The 22,069-nt window shown below is 43.8% G+C and overlaps 1 protein-coding gene across 3 annotated transcripts in view; it reads right to left on the minus strand.

Annotated features, from left to right (window-relative positions):
• Window positions 1-22,069, minus strand: part of SGCG (sarcoglycan gamma) — a 162,811-nt gene that overhangs the window by 57,864 nt on the left and 82,878 nt on the right. The window lies entirely within an intron of this gene.

Here is a 22,069-nt window from a genome sequence, read left to right on the forward strand (position 1 = left end):
ATCATCTTGTGATACAGTATCCTGTAACTGTATTGTTTTGAAAAGCTGCTCATCTTGCGACACACTTATTTGGACAAGTCTAGCCCAGAGAAAATCTGAGGAGGACACATGAATATGTGGAAAAATTTGGACTGGATTAACTACTCCATAAAGGCACAGTTGGAATTTTTTCTCTAGCCCCCACTGTTCCCGAGACACAAGTGCAGTTAGTGTTGATGCCTGATGGGCTATTTAAGCTCTACAATGTCAGAAGGATTCCTGCCCAACACCGGACCCTTATGACAAGGGGACAACAGAAAACAGGAACCAAAACTAACAGCATTGCTTGCTCGGGAAGGGTGGGGACTAGAGAGAATATTCCAACTGTGCTGCAAGCAGTGGATGGATGACAAATAATGTAAAGAGATGGACTTGTAGGAGGTGATGAAAGGTCCTTTTCAAACATGGCCCATCCCACTATTAAACACTATCTAGATGTGTCTGTGTGTTTCTCTGAGCCAGCTCGTATACCAATTGTCCTCATTTGGACTTCAATATGTTGATACTTAGAGAGGATTGGGCTCACACTGGTACGGCGGGCTCTCCATTGTTCTCCATTCAGTAGTTGCTATATAACTTTCCTGACAGTAGGGGCACGTCATCTTCCATGTCTATGAGGGCTTAGTGTAGAACCTGTGCTGAATTCATACTGACAGGTACCCCTTCTGTCTTTTTGGTGCGGCCGTTGACCATCTGTAGTACTTTGGTCTGGTCCCATTGTGTCTCAGAGGTCAGTTTGGTTTACAAAAATTACAATGACCTCGGCAACTCCAATTCTCCCTATTCCACTGTTGGAATCAAAATGAAGATGCTGGGACAGCTCTCCTTTGCTAAATACTTTGGGATTTTGGAAAGCAAAAAGACTGGGACAGACTGTGAGGCAGACGGCTGGGTTAGTGGGTAAGATTACATCCCATTGAGAAGAGGAATGGCAGGTATCAATTTGTAGATACATGACAGGAGGAATAACAGAGGAACAGCACAATGTAGAGGGATATGAACAGGTGCTCCAGCTTTTACTAAGACAGTCATGTCAGTAGAGCGTTGACAAGTCCTCTTTAAATAAGACGGAGAAAAAAGCCATGATAAACATAAAGAAGTGGGAATATTCAGCATCCATCTCAGCTTGTTGTATTAGTAAATGAGGCTTGTTACCCTGTCGGTATTTCACTACATCATGGTGATAAAAACAAGGAGTTTATTAGGCCGCACTGATTCAGTATTCCCAGAAGAAGAGAACACTGCTGTTGACCTCAATGACAGTTTTAGCACCGACAGCAGCTAACACTGAGAATGATGACACAGGCTGTAAGCTTTAATGTACAAAGCTCCGGGACTCTCAGATCTTAGCGCCGTCCGCCATCGCACACTGCAGGAGAGCAGACCTTTGTTTTCCTCCTTAGATCCACTGTTATGTCGCGGGTATAAGAGTATATAGATAAGGGTATATAACATCGCCAGATGTTCAATTAGGAAAATTAAGGAGCACTCTATTATACTACGATAACGTACCAGAGAGGGACTATCTGTATCATATGAATGGTGCTTTACAGAAAACGTACATATATTATAGGTCTGTCAGTTCTAGTATTAGATTTATGTGACATTTCTGTAATATATTGTCTGGCTGGGAACTTAATTATTGTATTTGCATATTATTATATAACATCGATTGTACACATTTACATTAGACTATGGTGTAGGAAATAGCTCAAAGCTATCTATCTATCTGTCTATCTATCTATCTATCTATCTATCTACCTCATATCTATCTATCTATCTATCTATCTATCTATCTATCTATCTATCTATCTCCTATCTATCTATCTATCTATCTATCTATCTATCTATCCATTTCATGTCTATTTATCTATCTATCTATGTATCTATCTATCTATCTCCTATCTATCTATCTATCTATCTATCTATCTATCAATCATCTTCTATCTATCTATCTATCTCATATCTATCTATCTATCTATCTATCTATCTATCTATCTATCTATCTATCCATTTCATGTCTATATCTCTATTTATCTATCTATCTATCCATACATCTATCTATCTATCATCTATCTATCTTCCTACCTCCTATCTATCTATCTATCTATCTATCCATCCAGCTCATATCTATCTATCAATCAATCAATCTATCTATCTATCTATCTATCTATCTGTCTGTCTGTCTGTCTGTCTGTCTGTCTGTCTGTCTGTCTGTCTATCTATCTCCTATCTAATATCTATCTATCCATCTCATATCTATCTATCTATCTATCTATCTATCTATCTATCTATCTATCCATTTCATGTCTATATCTCTATTTATCTATCTATCCATACATCTAACTATCATCTATCTATCTATCTATCTATCTATCTATCTATCTATCACCTATCTACCTATGGATAGATATCTACCTATCCCATATATCAAAATACATTTAGCACGAATGACAGAACTCCTTATAATACACACCTTAGCCAATGAATGCATCCCCCTATTCCTCACATACATATATTTTTTATAGGGCAGTTTCATGCTGACAACCCTTTTTAGAAATAAAGCCTAAGGAATGAACAGCTGATCTCTTCTCTTTGGTTTCTGAAACCTCAAGGATTAGCTTGGAAAGTTACAGTCAGCAATTTAGCATGAAGTGGTTTCTACCACTACAGCAGCGACCACAACATGGGAAATTGCAGTCTATGTAATACATAAGCAGGTTGGGCACAGGAAAGGGGGTGAGGATACTGTACTTACTGGTTCTCCACTCTGGCCAAGTTACTTAAAGGGACTTACCAGGTTTTATGCACTGATGACCTATCCCTATGATCCTTAGAATGGACAATGGCTAGATTGAGGTGCAGAGTCTACAGGCTACTCTTCAATCTTTAACCTCTACACAGGACTTTGTTGCAGCAATCCCTAGAATTAGTCACCAGTGGGCACCAAGATGTAGAACAAGAAAGTAACCAGACATAAGGTGTGATACAGGATATGGATACCAAAAATAGACTAGGAGTAAAGTCATCATGACAGACCAGAGCCTGTAACCAGGACTATGAGCACCAGTAATAGACAAGGAGCTGTAACCAGGACTATGAACACCAGTAACGGACAAGGAGCTGTAACCAGGACTATGACCATCAGTAACAGACCAGGAGATTGAAACAAGGACATAGACAGTAATGAACAGCGACTGGGGAAAGACCACAAACACCAGGAACAGGACTGTGGTCACAGTACAGGAATGTGGTTAAAACATGGTCAAGGGTCAGCACCAGGAAAGCAATTGAGGAACCAAACCAACCAAAGATCAAATCAGAAGGACAGTCAGGAACAGCCAGTAGTACAACCAATACCAAGAATGACTTAGAACAGGCTTGACTTGTGCAAAAGAATATACGAAGAAAAGACAAGCCAAACCTTTAAAATCGCACTGAACTATATGCTACCTCCCAAGGCAACTGCCTGGTATAGGGTATAAAGCAGATTGTAAGTTACAGTACATAGCGCAGAAGCAGGGCTGAAATTAACCATAGCTCGCTGGACAACAGAGTGTGGCTGAGCAATGTAGATGGAATAAAACAGAAGCAAATGCAGACTTGGATAGTCTACCAGGATCAAATGGCATCCTGCAACAGAGAGGGATTGAGTAATACAGCCAACAGCACAGATTCTGACATGTACATTAGTTCCACACTAGTCAGATTTTCCTACTGTCCACTATATGTAAAGCGCTTCTCTGTTATGATATAGAACATTATTTCTCTACCACAACCTTGAAGCATCCCTGACAGATCATAACTTGAGAATATCCCATGAAGAAGATGCCATGACCTTTAGGGCTCATTACTATATCAGTAACTGAATGCCCCTTAGGGTGGTCTGGTACTCAGGTGGGTGATCTCATTCCTGACATTTGAGGACTGGCATTGAGAACCAATGATGTAGAACCTATATCCAACATTGTATACTAGTCAGGAAGACCCAGGTCACCAAGTAGGGGTTAGAGGGTACCTATTATTTTTACAAACTTCTATCACATCATTGTGACATTTTAAGTTTTGGTGCTGATATGCAGGGACAGGGACAGGGGCTTCTGCGCTGGGGTTAGCATTGTACCCATGACTGTGCCCATTATATTCTGTTCTGTCCATAGACTTTCTCGAAAGCAGAGCAGAGTAGAACAGAAATAAAAGGGCACATTGCTTATCTGAATCTTTCTGCCCTTTCGTTTAAGCGATCGAAACTTCTGACATGTCACTGTGTTATGTCAGAAGTTTGTAAAAACCAACAGAAGCCTTTAAACTAAAAAAGACCTTCCGAAAGATACGCTATGTTCAGGCGCAGGCGCCTCCGACTTCACTGTATTTACTTTATACATCCTATTTTAGAATTGTTGTTCCATAGCCAGCAATAAAGCGTTCTCCGAGGACTAGATCCGAGGGTAAGATAATGTTCTCTCGCTGAATCTCACCCCGGTGAACTATATTTAATCAGACATTTCTATTTTATTCACATTAAGGTAAAATTAACAGTGTGATAAAAATCTGCAATAATCTGCAGTGGTGGCGGTGAATGCTCGTACAGCATTATATCAGGGCTGAGATGGGAAGAAACATCGGGGGATAAACAAGAACATTGCTACTGATTTAGAGATGGTTCCATAAAATCTAGCTGGCTGTTTTACCTTGCGGTGACTGCCAGGATACTTTGGTAAACAGGTCAAGCAGGATTACCTCCGCTAAATGAGACTGCACAGTACGAGCTTCTGCAACTAATGTGTTTGATCCTGGATTTACAGATATGGAAGTGCTACTCTTTGCAGCTAGCATAAAAATTATCTAAAAGTGAAAGCGATCCATCATAAGTATCTTATTCTCCTGTACTGTGATATTCGCGAGACCCAATAATTGGTCTAAAATGGTGACATTATAGAAGGATCGGCTAACAGAATATTGTCGACCTCATCAACTTTTCTACTTCTGGCAGGACAGGGCAAAGGTTCTCAAACTTAGTTCATCTACCACCCACTTTGAGAATCGATTAGTTTGTAGTGCCCCCTAAAAGTTTTAACTTTATCAAATCTTAAAAATCACAATTGCAATCATTACTTTAAAGGGATTCTACCATTAAAACCCTTTTTTTCTCATTGAAACGTCAGAATACCCTTAAGAAAGGCTATTCTTCTCCTACCTTTAGAAGTCGTCTCCAGCCCACCGTTCGGTTAAAATCCCGTTTTTTGTCAGTATGCAAATGAGTTCTCTCACAGCACTAGGGGCGGGCCTCAGTGCTCAAACAGCACTGGGGGCGTTCCCAATGCTGTGAGAGAACTCTCTCCAGTGACGCCTCCATCTTCTTCAGCAACTGCCTCTTCACTCGTCTTCTTCTGGCTGGGGTCACATTTCGACGCCTGCGCAGTCGGCTCTGCCATCAGGCCTCATTCAGAGCCGACTGCAAATGCCAGTATGAGCATGCGCAGTACGCTCTGCAGTGGCCACAAAAAATTGGCTGCCGGCATTTGCAGTCGGCTGTATCTGATGCCTAAACAGACTGGATGATATGGAGATCAAGGCTCGGTGGGGGCATATGATCACTTCCAGGACTCCTCCTCCAAAGGGCAAAGGTCACACCACATATTGATGGGCTTTAGATTTCTCTTTTTTGCTTTAGTTTCTTTAACTATTAACCCTTCTATTTCTGAATGCATTTTTATCCACACCCGCCTAACACTTGGTCACATTACTGTATCCCTTTTATTTGGCTCTGTGAAGTATTCCACTAGACTACAGTAGACTGTATTATTATGTATTTTGTGCATTATGTATGTTTACGATGGCGTTGTACGGATTATGTATACCACTGGTGCCTATATAATGTTATACATCAAAGCCTTCCCATGAGGTAATATATTGAAAATTCTCCTAAATTATACTCTCAAAAGAAGGCTCAAACACAACATGTACTGAGCCTAACATATAATCATCCCAAACACCTAATACTTTCGGTTGGAGAACCACTTCATTCTCACAATATGCTCCCAACAAGGCTCTTCAACTTTCCAAGTAGTAGGAACAACCATTATAGGGATTATTTTCCTAGCTTTTTATAGGTATTGAAAAACCCGTTCCCCAATACGAGCCGTGCCCGCTATCCAGAGCCCTCCACCCTATTACCTCCATTTTGCTGCCCATATAGCTTCCTCAGATTCCAGACATTTGCATTTATTTTTCACCCCTATGTGGTAATCCCACTTCAGAAAATATGGCTTCTCAAACCAGCAGGAGCCTTGTCTTGTAAGTCTGCAGGACTAGATGTATAAAATGACAGTCCTGACCCGACCTAAGCCTTTGTTATGTCAGACATGTCGGCAATGATCTGATGTTCGGGTTTCCAGTGAGGTCTGACTGTCAGGGACGGCTGCTCATATGGTATCATGAATCAGGGCCGGAGTGACAGAGAGGTACCCCGGGGTCTGCTGAAGGGGAAATGTATACACTGTATATAAATGTATATATACGCCTGTATATTATGACTCACAGTGCCGTGGGAATGAGAGGAGGACAAGTAGCTATAGGGGTCACAGCGGTCATACAGACCACGATAATGCTGTAATGGATTTTATACCTACTTGGCACCTGGATACGCGTCTCTTCTGCCGTCCTCCCACCTCCTTCTGTCAGGCCAGGGGTAAGATGGAGCAGAAGACAGGGAGCTGAGAGGACAATAGAAGAAACAGCCAGCACTGCACAAGTACTGTATATGAATTATCAGTATGGCCTGCGCAGTTTGGGGGGGCTATATGTAGGGGGCACTATTACCTATGTGAGGGGCACAATTACCTGTGTGGCTGGGGATTATTACCTGTAGAGGGGTGTTATTACCTACACTCACCGGCCACTTTATTAGGTACACCATGCTAGTAACGGGTTGGACCCCCTTTTGCCTTCAGAACTGCCTCAATTCTCCGTGGCATAGATACAACAAGGTGCTGGAAGCATTCCTCAGAGATTTTGGTCCATATTGACATGATGGCATCACACAGTTGCCGCAGATTTGTTGACTGCACATCCATGATGCGAATCTCCCGTTCCATCACATCCCAAAGATGCTCTATTGGATTGAGATCTGGTGACTGTGGAGGCCATTGGAGTACAGTGAACTCATTGTCATGTTCAAGAAACCAGTCTGAGATGATTCCAGCTTTATGACATGGCATTGCATTATCCTGCTGAAAGTAGCCATCAGATGTTGGGTACATTGTGGTCATAAAGGGATGGACATGGTCAGCAACAATACTCAGGTAGACTTTGGTGTTGCAACGATGCTCAATTGGTACCAAGGGGCCCAAAGAGTGCCAAGAAAATATTCCCCACACCATGACACCACCACCACCAGCCTGAACCGTTGATACAAGGCAGGATGGATCCATGCTTTCATGTTGTTGACGCCAAATTCTGACCCTACCATCCGAATGTCGCAGCAGAAATCGAGACTCATCAGACCAGGCAACGTTTTTCCAATCTTCAATTGTCCAATTTTGATGAGCTTGTGCAAATTGTAGCCTCAGTTTCCTGTTCTTAGCTGAATGTACTGTGCGTTCAGAGATGCTCTTCTGGCTACCTTGGTTGTAACGGGTGGCTATTTGAGTCACTGTTGCCTTTCTATCAGCTCGAACCAGTCTGGCCATTCTCCTCTGACCTCTGGCATCAACAACGCATTTCCGCCCACAGAACTGCCGCTCACTGGATGTTTTTTCTTTTTCGGACCATTCTTTGTAAACCCTAGAGATGGTTGTGCGTGAAAATCCCAGTAGATTAGCAGTTTCTGAAATACTCAGACCAGCCCTTCTAGCACCAACAACCATGCCACGTTCAAAGGCACTCAAATCACCTTTCTTCCCCATACTGATGCTCGGTTTGAACTGCAGGAGATTGTCTTGACCATGTCTACATGCCTAAATGCACTGAGTTGCCGCCATGTGATTGGCTGATTAGAAAATAAGTGTTAACGAGCAGTTGGACAGGTGTACCTAATAAAGTGGCCAGTGAGTATATTTGAGGCTAAGGCCCCACGGGACGAATGCGCTAAAGCGCTGCGGGTAAAAACCACATCGCGGTTCTTCCTGCAACGCCTTGAACAGAAAGCTCACAGTTTTCCTCCGCTGACTTTCTGTTATAATTCTATTTACGGGACAGCCGCCAGAATTTCCGTTGATATAATTGACATGCTGCGATTTCCAAAACCGCACCCAGGCCTGAGGGAGGCTATTACCTGTGGGAAGCAAGCACTATTAGGGACTTATGTTGGGGTGAATGTTGCCCCTGTGGACAACACAAGGTAGGAAGGACCAGCTCTGGGTTTTGGCAGGCCCTTGGGCAATAGACTCTTAGCGGCCTCCTGTCAGTCATGGCAAGAACCCCAGTCATTTACATAATCGAGCCCTGTAATTAATATCTGCACTGTCTGAGAGGTTAAAGAATGTTTTGGTCTTTTTAACATTGCAGTGAATTTTGGTGGATGCAAATGGAGCGTGCGGCGTCTGTCATTACCACTGTAAAGTGTGAACCTCGCCTTACGCTGGGTTCACACAGCGTTCAGGTCTCTGTATCAGGTTTCAGTATTCTGCCGACAGAAGACGGAAACCTGGAAGACCGTGTCCGGCTGTGAGCGCCGATGAGTGTTTTATGCTCTCCGCGGTGAAACCATTTTTTTTTAAACCAGACACAAAGTCCTGCATGTCCAACATTTTCTCCGCAGAGAGCATAAAACGCTTACCGGCGCTCAAACCCGGACACTTTTCAAACCCATTCAAATAAATGGGTTTGAAACATGCCTGCAGGTTTCCGTCTCCTGCCCAGTTTCGTGCAGGAAACAGAAACCTGCAGAACGGAGACCCCGGGCGCAGAGGTGAACGAGCCCTTACTCCTACAGTACTGTAATGACTGGTTGGATGCATATATTAATGCTATTACCATACATATACAGACTTTGTACCAAAAAAAACCTCAAATGACACAAATGAAAGGGGATATCTAGCTACCAAAAATTACCTCCAAATACATCCACATCAGTGCAAAATCCTCACCGTTCCTACAGGTATGTGCACCCTTTGCTTGGCTTTATTGTACTTGCTGCTGTGATGTTTCATTTTCTGCTCACAGATGGAGGGGAGGGGTGAGCTTGCAACTGAAACATCACAGCAGCAAGTACAATAAAGCTAAGCAAAGGTTGCACATACCTGTAGGAATGGTGAGGATTTCGCACTGATGTGGATGTATTTGAAGGTAATTTTTGGAAGGCTCTGTTTGCATCTTCATCATGGATTCTGTTATAAATGAAAACCTAGACATAGTGTTGGCTTCATCTCATGGCTGTACAGATCCCATAGACTTGCGTGTTCTGCTGAGTTTTTCCATTTCTTATAAAAAAAAAAATAAAAAAGAATAGAAAATCATCACCAATACTAGTACAAAACCTCTGTATCTTCTAGTTATTGGGCAGTTTTCTCATCACATTTGGGAGCCATGTTGTTTTCATGGGCATTTTTCTATCCTAATTTCACGGCCACAAACATTTACAAGAACAATGAAGAAGTGAGTGTATGAAGCAGATCTATTATCCAATAAAGGTCAAAGCTTTAATGGATGATTTGCTATGTTATTGCTGACTGTGCATGTCTCGGGTTTAGCCACAGCTAATTTATCATGGTCTGCGGTCTTATAAAATATGTATTCTCCGCTCTCATAAATCAGGATCAGCATCATGTCTGAAGCACGCCACTTCCGTCTGACTGACCAGCACAAGGGCTTCACCTAGAATCTCGGTGCACCTATTCTCTATGTTACAGGGTACGAACTGACTCAGGAGTCTTCTGAACCAAGCAGGCGCCATACGATACAGAAAATCAATATATAATACACCACAAAGTGAACTCACTGAGGCTCTGCACTACATACACAATCCAGTCACATTAATGTGACCACCTGTCAAAATCCAGAATAACCCCCTTTGGCAGAGCGGACCGCTGCGAGACGTGCAGGAAGAGAGGGGATGTTGTGATGATGATCACTGGGATGTTGAGCCATGCCGACTCCAGTGCTGTGCCCAGCTGCGCTATGTTATGCGGTTGAGCATCCATGGCGCAAACAACCTAATCGAGGTGGTCCCACAGATTCTCGATTGGGTTCAAGTCCGGGGAATTTGCTGGTCAAGGGAGTACGGTAAACTCATCCTGGTGCTCCTCCATCCACGCACGTACACGGCGAGCTTTATGACATGTCGCATTGTCCTGCTGGTAGATGCCGTCATCCTGAGGAAAACAGTAGGGGTGAACATGGTCCGCAAGGATAGATGCATACTCGTGTTGCTCCATCGTGCTTTCCACAATGATGAGTGCACCCAGATGGCTGATGACATGTGCCTTCTGTCATTGGTTATTTAATGTTGACATCAAAAGTAGGCGGTGGTGACATTAATATGACATTTTCCCATAGTGTTATTTTAATAAAACTTCATGGATGTGTAGGCAAATACATAAAACATTAAAGTGTACCTCCAGTTATAAACAACTTTGCATAAATGTATAGGACATGTGAATATAAGAAACTCTCTAATATATCTTATTAAAGAAATCTGTATTCTTCTCCACTTTTCAGGCAGTTGCTTTCTACCTATTAGTCTATAAAGAGGGGAGGGGATAGAGAAACCCCTATATAATTGCTGTTCCTATTCTCTGCTACTTTGTACACTTTTAACATGGCTAGGTTGTAAATAAGAGGCTGCTAGTCCACAGAATGAGGTGATAAATCAATTCACTAGCCGGCAGGAGAATCCTCCTCCTCTCCTCCCTTCTACATACAACAATGGGTGTGAGAATTAATATGGAGATGAATATAATGCAAACAAGAAATCAAGATTGAAGATATGGAGAAGGATAACAGCTTAATAAGTGGAGGAGGAAACAGATCTCCTTAATAAGATATATTACAAAGTTTCTTATATTCACCTGTACTATTCAGTTATGAAATGTTGTTTAGAACTATAGGTACGCTTTAAGGCTGCATTTACACAATACTTTTGCTCGGAAGAACTGTATGCAGTTTTTAATTGCTGTTATGAGCAGAGATGAGCGAACACTGTTCGGATCAACCAATCCGAACAGCACGCTCCCATAGAAATGAATGGAAGCACTTGTCACGCAGACTTTGCTGGCGGCCGGCCGCTTAACCCCTCGCGTGCCGGCCGCTTCCATTCATTTCTATGGGAGCGTGCTGTTCGGAACGGCTGTTCCGAACAGTGTTTGCTCATCTCTAGTTATGAGTAGCATATAAAAGGGAACCCATTGAAGTCAACACACCAAATTCAGCACCATTTTCCTCCGTGTGAATAGACCCTTAGTACACCAAAGGTTTTTCATTTAATGTCCATTAGTATACAAGAGAAATTTCTATTACCATGTCCAGTGTAAATCCATCCAGAAAATGGTCCTAGCCAGGAATCTTATATGACATTTAAGTCATTGTTGCTGTCCACAGATGGTGCGGAGAATCCGCCGTAAATATTGTATTACAGCTGACACAGCCAGGAGAACATGAGTCTTACTTATATAGGTCTATTAAATAGCCTAAGATAATTTATAGGACTGCACCTTACTAGTTTCTAATTTTATAAGCTTTAACACGCACTTCCATTGCTTCATTGTATGGCCATGTCAGTGCTAAGTGTATAGGGCAAAAAAATCCTATTGACAACAACCAGGCACATGGTAAGTGAATTGTACTTTATTCCTAAAGGGGTTATCTGGTTTCTACTATTGATGGCCCATCTGAGTGTATTACATGATATACTCACGTCTATGGGGAACTTCCCATCCATTCTGTTCTGATGACACAGAATAGGATAGGACCTGCTCTGTAACATTCATGTCAGTGCAACGTAATGGATTGGAAGTCCCCATAGACGTGACTGTATCATGGAGTGCTCTCAGATGTCACTCCGAGTGTCCTACAAGTTCATTCCACTGCAAATTGGCCCCACATCAGAAACACACTCTGATGTGTGCATGGGGCCTAAGATGGTAATATGAAGCTAAGGATGGGGGTCTCCTGCGGAGCCTGGTGATGCCCTGATAGACCTAAATCATTGTTGCCTAAACAGGCCCCTAGACATACTGTACAGGATAAAAAGATGGCTGCTCAATACTGCGTGGTCAGCCTGTGTATACGGGTCCACGTGCGTTATCTGAACCCTCACTAGCAGTGCAGTCTAGAGTTAATGTACAGACGGAGGTGACGCGGTGAAATGTTTGTTGATATAGTGATGTCTGTAGACTCTTAGGGAACATAATGTAATATGCAGGTGTTTAGTGGTGTGTATACGAGTTTCAGTACAGTTAGTTGCGTTGACATATAAATGATTGATCTATTTCATTTTATTTTCATTACCAGGACTGGGACGCCAAATTGCAAGCAAAAGCCATCGCAACAACAAATAAGTGGAAGTTACAGCAACAGGTGAAGTCTGACAGTGCTCGGATGTTTCAGGATCGGTGTGGGTCTGATCCTTGGAGAGGCCGGCCAAGTAAATATCCTGCCGTTCTATTCATTTAGGGTAGTGGTGGAGATGGCCAGGTATAGTGCTCAACTAGCCGGGACTCCCATACAGAATGAATTAGACTGCTTATTCATGCATGCGCCCTGCCATTCCAATAGGATGGAGGAATGGGACACCCACTCTGGGGATCGGTGGGGGCATCAATCATGAAACCATCCTCACCCTCAATAGGGGATATCTACTAAAGTTAGGATAGCCCCTTTAACTTGAATCTGATAACACTCTGCAGCAACATATCACGTAACAAAAGCCATAGAAAACCATGGAAAAACTCATGCTAGTCTCTGGTTTTCAAAATGAATAATACAGTAGATTATAAGACTCCCTCATGGCCCTCTTTGGTTGTCTTTGACACCCTAGATGACATCATGGAAGCCTGGGCTGACTACAACCAGAAGGCCGGAAACAACCAAAGAGACCGGCAATGGACCCAGGAGAGAAGACAGATGGTGAGGATCAGTGGTTATTAATTTTCCACATTTCCCCATGGTCCCTGGTCATTATACTCTGGAGTCTGATGAGACCTCGGGGTATAATATATACAGTCCTATGAAAAAGTTTGGGCACCCCTATTAATCTTAATCATTTTTAGTTCTAAATATTTTGGTATTTGCAACAGCCATTTCAGTTTGATATATCTAATAACTGATGGACACAGTAATATTTCAGGATTGAAATGAGCTTTATTGTACTAACAGAAAATGTGCAATATGTATTAAACCAAAATTTGACTGGTGCAAAAGTATGGGCACCTCAACAGAAAAGTGACATTAATATTTAGTAGATCCTCCTTTTGCAAAGATAACAGCCTCTAGTCGCTTCCTGTAGCTTTTAATCAGTTCCTGGATCCTGGATAAAGGTATTTTGGACAAACAATTCAAGTTCAGTTAAGTTAGATGGTCGCCGAGCATGGACAGCCCGCTTCAAATCATCCCACAGATGTTCAATGATATTCAGGTCTGGGGACTGGGATGGCCATTCCAGAACATTCTCATTGTTCCTCTGCATGAATGCCTGAGTCGATTTGGAGCAGTGTTTTGGATCATTGTCTTGCTGAAATATCCATCCCCGGCGTAACTTCAACTTCGTCACTGATTCTTGAACATTATTCTCAAGAATCTGCTGATACTGAGTGGAATCCATGCGACCCTCAACTTTAACAAGATTCCCGATGCCGGCATTGGCCACACAGCCCCAAAGCATGATGGAACTTCCACCAAATTTTACAGTGGGTAGCATGTGTTTTTCTTGGAATGCTGTTTCTTTTTGGACGCCATGCATAACGCCTTTTTTTATAACCAAACAACTCAATCTTTGTTTCCAAAATGAAGTTGGCTTCTCCAAATGTGCTTTTGCATACCTCAAGCAACTCTATTTGTGGCGTACATGCAGAAACGGCTTCTTTCTCATCACTCTCCCATACAGCTTCTCCTTGTGCAAAGTGCGCTGTATTGCTGACTGATGCACAGTGACACCATCTGCAGCAAGATGATGCTGCAGCTCTTTGGAGGTGGTCTGTGGATTGTCCTTGACTCTTCTCACCATTCTTCTTCTCTGCCTTTCTGATATTTTTCTTGGCCTGCCACTTCTGGGCTTAACAAGAACTGTCCCTGTGGTCTTCCATTTCCTTACTATGTTCCTCACAGTGGAAACTGACAGGTTAAATCTCTGAGACAACTTCTTGTATCCTTCCCCTGAACAACTATGTTGAACAATCTTTGTTTTCAGATCATTTGAGAGCGGGCTGTCCATGCTCGGCCACCATCAAACTGAACTGAACTTGAATTGTTTTGTAGAAAGAAATGGTCCAAAATCCCTTCATCCAGGATCCAGGAACTGATTAAAAGCTACAGGAAGCGACTAGAGGCTGTTATCTTTGCAAAAGGAGGATGTACTAAATATTAATGTCACTTTTCTGTTGAGGTGCCCATATTTTTGCACCGGTCAAATTTTGGTTTAATGCATATTGCGCATTTTCTGTTAGTACAATAAACCTCATTTCAATCCTGAAATATTACTGTGTCCATCAGTTATTAGATATATCAGACTGACATGGCTGCTGCAAACACCAAAATATTTAGAACTAAAAATGATTAAGATTAATAGGGGTGCCCAAACTTTTTCATAGGACTGTATATAGTAACAAAGAGTATGTGGATGGATAGAATAATAGTTCGATAAAGGATATGTATATACGTATAACAGATCAGTAACAGAAGGACATCGATAAGATATCCATAGATGGACAGCAAAGAATACACACAGACTGATCAGTAAGATATTAACCCTGTCATCTCACATAATCTTATGGAAAAACAAGTCCGATTAGAGGCTGGTGTACCCAAAAAATCTGGAACTTTTTGAAAAATTAATTGTGAACCCGTCCCTATTGGCCACACACATTAGATTTCAGCAGGACTGACCATCCAATGTGCATGAGTGTGACCTGAATCTCCCCCAGATTTCAACATGCCCGATCCTTTAGGGTATGTTCACGTGAAAGAATTTGCCACAAATCCGGGGCAGATTCCTTCTGGAATCCGACTCCCATTGTTTTCAATGGCAGGCAAAGATCGCAGCAGGAGGCGGAAAAAGAAGTGTCCTGCTCAGTCTTACCGTGGATTCAGCCACGGAGTCCAGACCATTCATCTGGGCCTAATTAGCAGCGGGAAGCCACAAAGGAATCCCAATGATCTGCAACAGCATCCCGTCAGGGCTGGACCGCCGTCAAAAATACCGTCAGCGTTAAATGAAGAGGAATTCCTCTTCCCTTTCCGCCATGTAAACGTCCCTTATTCTTAGAGTAGGTAAGCCACTACAGGTGTCTGGCAGAGGATTAGTCCCCTCTCCCATTGAGAACACATGCATACTCAGCCGAACCAAGTGTGAACGTGTAAGGGGAGTAGACATATAATTCTTCCTCTTTTAGGAAGTTGCTAGAAATTTGCTTTCCTTCTTCGTAGACTTCCGAAATCATTAAACTGAAAATGAACAATTAGCGGACACACCTAAGCGGAGACGCAAATGAAAGTAAATTGAATCATGGAACATTAACAGGCTGATATCCATAATAATTAACATCAATTGAAAAAAGATTAATTACAACATTAGCTTCTAGAACTTATTATAATAGCTTAAGCGAAAACCTTTAGCAATGTGATTAAGTGTGTAACCAGCACCAGGAGAAATACAAATGGAAACATTAACTAAACAATAAAAGAACTGGCAAACGCGGAAGGAAAACAATTACTTTGTGGCTCACAATTAAAATAGATGGATCTGGAGATGTAATAAAGAAGATGAACGTTCCGACTCAACCGGGTCCGAAGATCATAAATAATTAAAATAAAATTTGGTGTAATATAAAGATGACATTTTACAAGCTCAGTAATAATAATCTTTACACTTCTGATCAATTTTTCTATTCTTCGCCAACCAGGCCATGTCCTAAAGGGATTCTTAAAGGGAATGTCTCACCAATTCTATTTATAGGGTTAGGGGGATATCGTCAATCCTTGGGGAGAGACCACCATATAGGTGTGTGGGAACTTATTAAGCCTTTAGCACTCCACTTTGCAAAGGACCATGGGAAGAATATGCAAATCTGTCTTCAATGATGTAATTAGGAAGTCAGAATCTCAGTATTATAGCCCAATAAAGGCTGCTCCCTTTAGAATTATGCTCGACTTTCCAAGAGGCCTTTGTTTTGCAATGATGCTGGGATTATTACCAGGTATAGTCTCTCAACCGAGGACGGCCGTTTCGATGTTATTGCATCTCGTCAGCCCGGTGTAGAGAAGACTAACCTGGTAGAGGTGAGAGGCTTAGACAGGGTTAAGGGGATATTGTCACTCCTTAGGGAGAGACCACCATATAGGTGTGTGGAGACTTATTAAACCTTTAGCACTCCACTTTGCAAGGGACCATGGGAAGAATATGCAAATCTGTCTATGTATTTGTGAAATATATCACTTTGGTTCTAATATGTTTTTATTTCGTGATTGTAGATGTTTTTACGATGTGGGGCTGAGTTTGCAGTCAGATGACACTTGGAGTGACATCCGATCGTCGTCTGAGTGTATTCCATGATCATTCATCTCTATGGGAGCTTCCGATCCATTTCGATGACACAGACGATTATAGAGCAGGTCCTATTCTGATTCGTGTCAAGCCCACCATAGATGTGAATGCATCAAGGGATGCACTTGAATGACACTCAGATATCACTCCGAATGCCACCCGACTGTAAACTCAGCGTCACATTGGATGCATGCTCAGTCAGGTGGTACATGGAGTCTTGTTCTATTTCCTCTATAGGATTATGGGGGTTACCATCATGCCTAACCTACTCCTCTGCTCTGCTAACAGCATTTAGTGACATGCTTTACTGCATAGTCATGGCTTTAGGCAGCAATAGTCTGAAGTCGACTCCTTGAGGTCTATGGGAGAGTTTTTTTGGACATGCTCTGTGCAGGGACAAAAAGTAGATACATTGTGACATCATTTTTAGAGATGAGCGAACACTAAAATGTTCGAGGTTCGAAATTCGATTCGAACAGCCGCTCACTGTTCGAGTGTTCGAATGGGTTTCGAACCCCATTATAGTCTATGGGGAACATAAACTCGTTAAGGGGGAAACCCAAATCCGTGTCTGGAGGGTCACCAAGTCCACTATGACACCCCAGGAAATGATACCAACACCCTGGAATGACACTGGGACAGCAGGGGAAGCATGTCTGGGGGCATAAAAGTCACTTTATTTCATGGAAATCCCTGTCAGTTTGCGATTTTCGCAAGCTAACTTTTCCCCATAGAAATGCATTGGCCAGTGCTGATTGGCCAGAGTACGGAACTCAACCAATCAGCGCTGGCTCTGCTGGAGGAGGCGGAGTCTAAGATCGCTCCACACCAGTCTCCATTCAGGTCCGACCTTAGACTCCGCCTCCTCCGGCAGAGCCAGCGCTGATTGGCCGAAGGCTGGCCAATGCATTCCTATGCGAATGCAGAGACTTAGCAGTGCTGAGTCAGTTTTGCTCAACTACACATCTGATGCACACTTGGCACTGCTACATCAGATGTAGCAATCTGATGTAGCAGAGCCGAGGGTGCACTAGAACCCCTGTGCAAACTCAGTTCACGCTAATAGAATGCATTGGCCAGCGCTGATTGGCCAATGCATTCTATTAGCCCGATGAAGTAGAGCTGAATGTGTGTGCTTAGCACACACATTCAGCTCTACTTCATCGGGCTAATAGAATGCATTGGCCAATCAGCGCTGGCCAATGCATTCTATTAGCTTGATGAAGCAGAGTGTGCACAAGGGTTCAAGCGCACCCTCGGCTCTGATGTAGCAGAGCCGAGGGTGCACAAGGGTTCAATGCACCCTCGGCTCTCCTACATCAGAGCCGAGGGTGCGCTTGAACCCTTGTGCAGCCTCGGCTCTGCTACATCAGAGCCGAGGGTGCGCTTGAACCCTTGTGCACACTCTGCTTCATCAAGCTAATAGAATGCATTGGCCAGCACTGATTGGCCAGAGTACGGAATTCGGCCAATCAGCGCTGGCCAATGCATCCCTATGGGAAAAAGTTTATCTCACAAAAATCATAATTACACACCCGATAGAGCCCCAAAAAGTTATTTTTAATAACATTCCCCCCTAAATAAAGGTTATCCCTAGCTATCCCTGCCTGTACAGCTATCCCTGTCTCGTAGTCACAAAGTTCACATTCTCATATGACCCGGATTTGAAATCCACTATTCGTCTAAAATGGAGGTCACCTGATTTCGGCAGCCAATTACTTTTTCCAATTTTTTTCAATGCCCCCGGTGTCGTAGTTCCTGTCCCACCTCCCCTGCGCTGTTATTGGTGCAAAAAAGGCGCCAGGGAAGGTGGGAGGGGAATCAAATTTTGGCGCACTTTACCACGCGGTGTTCGATTCGATTCGAACATGGCGAACACCCTGATATCCGATCGAACATGTGTTCGATAGAACACTGTTCGCTCATCTCTAATCATTTTGCAATGATGGATCGGTGGTGTTATGTATAAAGGTGTGAACATCTATTGTAATCCTGTCTGTTTTGTAATCAAGGTTTCTGCTGCAAAGCAAACCCTACAGCAGGGATGGGCAATTAATTTTCCCATGGGGTCACATGAGAAATGGTAACGGTCAGGGTCGGACTGGCCCGCCGGAGCACCGGGGGATCCCCCGGTGGGCCCCCGGGCCCGGACTATACTACTAATCATTTTAGCATAGGAAGGGGCCCGATCGGGCCCCTGCCTATGCTAAAATGATTTCAATCGGGCCCCTGCCCATGTCAGAGGAGGATTAGGGGAGGCGCTTAGGGCGCCTCCCCTAATCCTAAGAACCAGCGCAAGGAGAGCTACTGATCTCCTTGCGCTTGTTCAGCCATCTACGTATCAGCGTAGGCGGCGTCATCACGCCGCCTACGCTGATACACAGACGTCTGACAGAAGAGGATGCGGCAGCAGCGGGAGCAGCAGCGCGCGGTCGGACGGTAAGTATAATAACTTTTTTTTTTTGTTTTATAATAGGCCGCTGCCTGCTGGAGTATCTACCAGCAGGCAGCGGCCTATTTACCAACCCGGACCTGCTCACTGCCGCCCCCGCTTCCCCTTGTACTTTAGGCCGCGGCGGGCGGTAGTGAATAGGCCCGGGCCAGGCCGCGATCCCACTGCCGCTAATATTATACTCAGGGGTCTTTTCAGACCCCCGAGTATAATAATCGGGGCCCCAGGGGAGGTGAGGGAACATAATAAACAGTGTTACTCACCTCTCCGGGATCCGGTGTTTCTCCTAGCAGGCTTCGGGGCTATATGTTAATGCCCAGACGTCACGTGGTCTGGAATATTACCATATAGGCCCGAAGCCTGTTCTAGCAGTAACATATAGGCCCGAAGCCTGTGGTAGTAGTAATAACCTGTTACTGCGAGCACAGGCTTTGGGCCTGTATGGTAACAGGCTGTTACTGCTACCACAGGCTTTGGGCCTATATGTTACTGCTAGCTCAGGCTTTGGGCCTATATGGTAATATCCCAGACCACGTGACGTCTGACACATTACCATATAGGCTCGAAGCCTGCTAGGAGTAACATCAGATCCCGGAGAGGTGAGTAACAGTGTTTATTATGTTCTCTCACCTCTCCTGGGGCTCCGATTATTATACTCAGGGTCTGAAAAGACCCCCGAGTATAATAATAGTTCATGGGTGTGCAACTGTGGGGCATAATAGAGCTTGAAAGGTCCACTGTGGCCCCTGTAACCTCTATTATGCCCTACAGTGGCCCCCCTGCAACCTCTATTATGCCCCACAGTCTATTGTGCCACCGTGGGGCATAATATAGGCTGCAGGGGCTGCTGTGATATATATATATATATATATATATATATATATATATATATATGGTCTGGATGTGTGGAGAAGTGAGGAGTCAAAGATGTCTGTGTTTCAAACTTTACAGAGTCAAGTCACAGCTGGAAGAAGTGGTCATGGCGGTTCAAAGGAAAGAGACGGGAAATGTGGGAAGACGTCTCCTGTGAGTATTACTGCACAAAATATTACTGCATTGTATTTATTGTAATGTTGTAATTTATTGTAATGGTACTGCTAGCACCCCCAATCCCCCCGCTGTCTGAGGTGGACAATCGAAAGATGCCCCCAAATCTTTCAATTACTACAACTCCCAGCAGCTCAAGATGCCCTGGAACTGTTGAGAGTTGTAGTCCACCCACCCCATAGATAATGTCCCTCTCTATTGTTATGCTGGTGCCCTTTTCTAGAGCTCCAGCATAACAATATCCAAGTTTCAGAAACGCTGAGGACTTAGGGTATGTTCACACATCAGTATGCCATCCGTCCGTTTGAATTCAGTTTGACACTTCAAAACGGACTGATACACATACTGATCTCTACTCTGGTTACAATTGCTACTTTTAATCCCCTTATCTGTCCTCTAGGGGACGGAGAGCGTTTGCTATCAGCATAAAAAGGTGTCCGTATACAATCAGTATGTGCCTCAGTCCGTTTTGAAGTGTCAAACTGAATTCAAACGGACGGATGGCATACTGATGTGTGAACATACCCTTATCTGCCTGAAAATGGCTGACACCTGGCGGACCTCATTATGTTAATGAGGTCTGCCACTGTCTGTGTGTAACCGCCATTTTAATAGTCCACCTCTCCGTCATTCTGGTCCCATTGTGGACCTGTATGACGGAGAGCTTGCCGCTGTTGCTACACTATAACTTTTGTCATACAACCAAAGATGTCGCCCTGTGATTCTTTCACTCATGTTAGTGAATGGAGTCACATTGCAACCTGAGGGACCCAATGCGACTCCATTCACTAATGTGAAAGAGTCCCAAAGGGACACTGCGATCTTTGGTTGCATGAAGGAAGTAGTAGTGTAGCCATAGCTGTTTTGCACACTGTATTGTGCGTGAAAATGCACTTTAAACGTGTATAATGGCAAAAACTGGACGGGCGATATTACATATGGCAGTAGGGTGGGCCCCTGGAAATAATCCCACTGGTGGGCCCTAGGCACCCCAGTCCGACCCTGGTAACGGTTCTAGAGAGCCATACGAGTCGCTGCAAATTTAGCTCCACCCACTTCTCTGCTGACTCCGCCCATTCTCAATCATTTTTCCATGTGCCCCACAAAGTAAAATCCTCCTATAGTCACCCTAACATTATACACCCCCACATTATAACGTTTTCCTCCAAATGTCCCACAGTATTAAATCCCTATCCTGGTGCCCCAGTATAAACCAGTAGAAACTAGAGGGGACATTAAACTGGTGGCAACTAGAGGCAGACATGTCCTCCTCCAGCTAACCCCCATGGTTTAATGTCCTCCTCCAGCTGCCCCAGCTTAATGTCACCCTCCATCTGCCTCCTAGTTTAATGTCTCCCATACATGTGCATTAAGTTTAACTGCCCCCCTACATCTGCCCCTAGTTCCCCCCTCTTGCTCACACATGCTGTCTCTTCTCTCTATCATCCAGTAGCCCCCATTGCTGGCAGCTTGCAGGAAGCACAGAGTCCCGTGTGGCTCCGCCCACTAACGAGTCATAGCCTATCCTGGTGATAGACTGTGATGACATCATCAAAGGTCCTTCAAAAACCTTCCACTAACTAGGCGGCCCGGATAGAAGCAGTCAGAGGGTCAGATGTGGCCCGCGGGCCGCACACTGCCCAGGTCTGCCCTACAGAAACCCTACCCAGAAGTAAAGAAGGCCTGCATCAGATATTAGTCACCTACCTGCCATTTCTGAGCCAGAAATTGAGTGCCAGGAGGAGATGTCACTCAACTATTGAGGGCGGAGTTGGGAGGAGTTTCCTGATGAGACTCCCTTTAAATGGGCCATTTATTAGAAACAAATGCATCCA

Source organism: Leptodactylus fuscus, chromosome 2, assembly GCF_031893055.1.
Source record: "Leptodactylus fuscus isolate aLepFus1 chromosome 2, aLepFus1.hap2, whole genome shotgun sequence".
Classification (NCBI taxonomy): Eukaryota; Metazoa; Chordata; class Amphibia; order Anura; family Leptodactylidae; genus Leptodactylus; species Leptodactylus fuscus.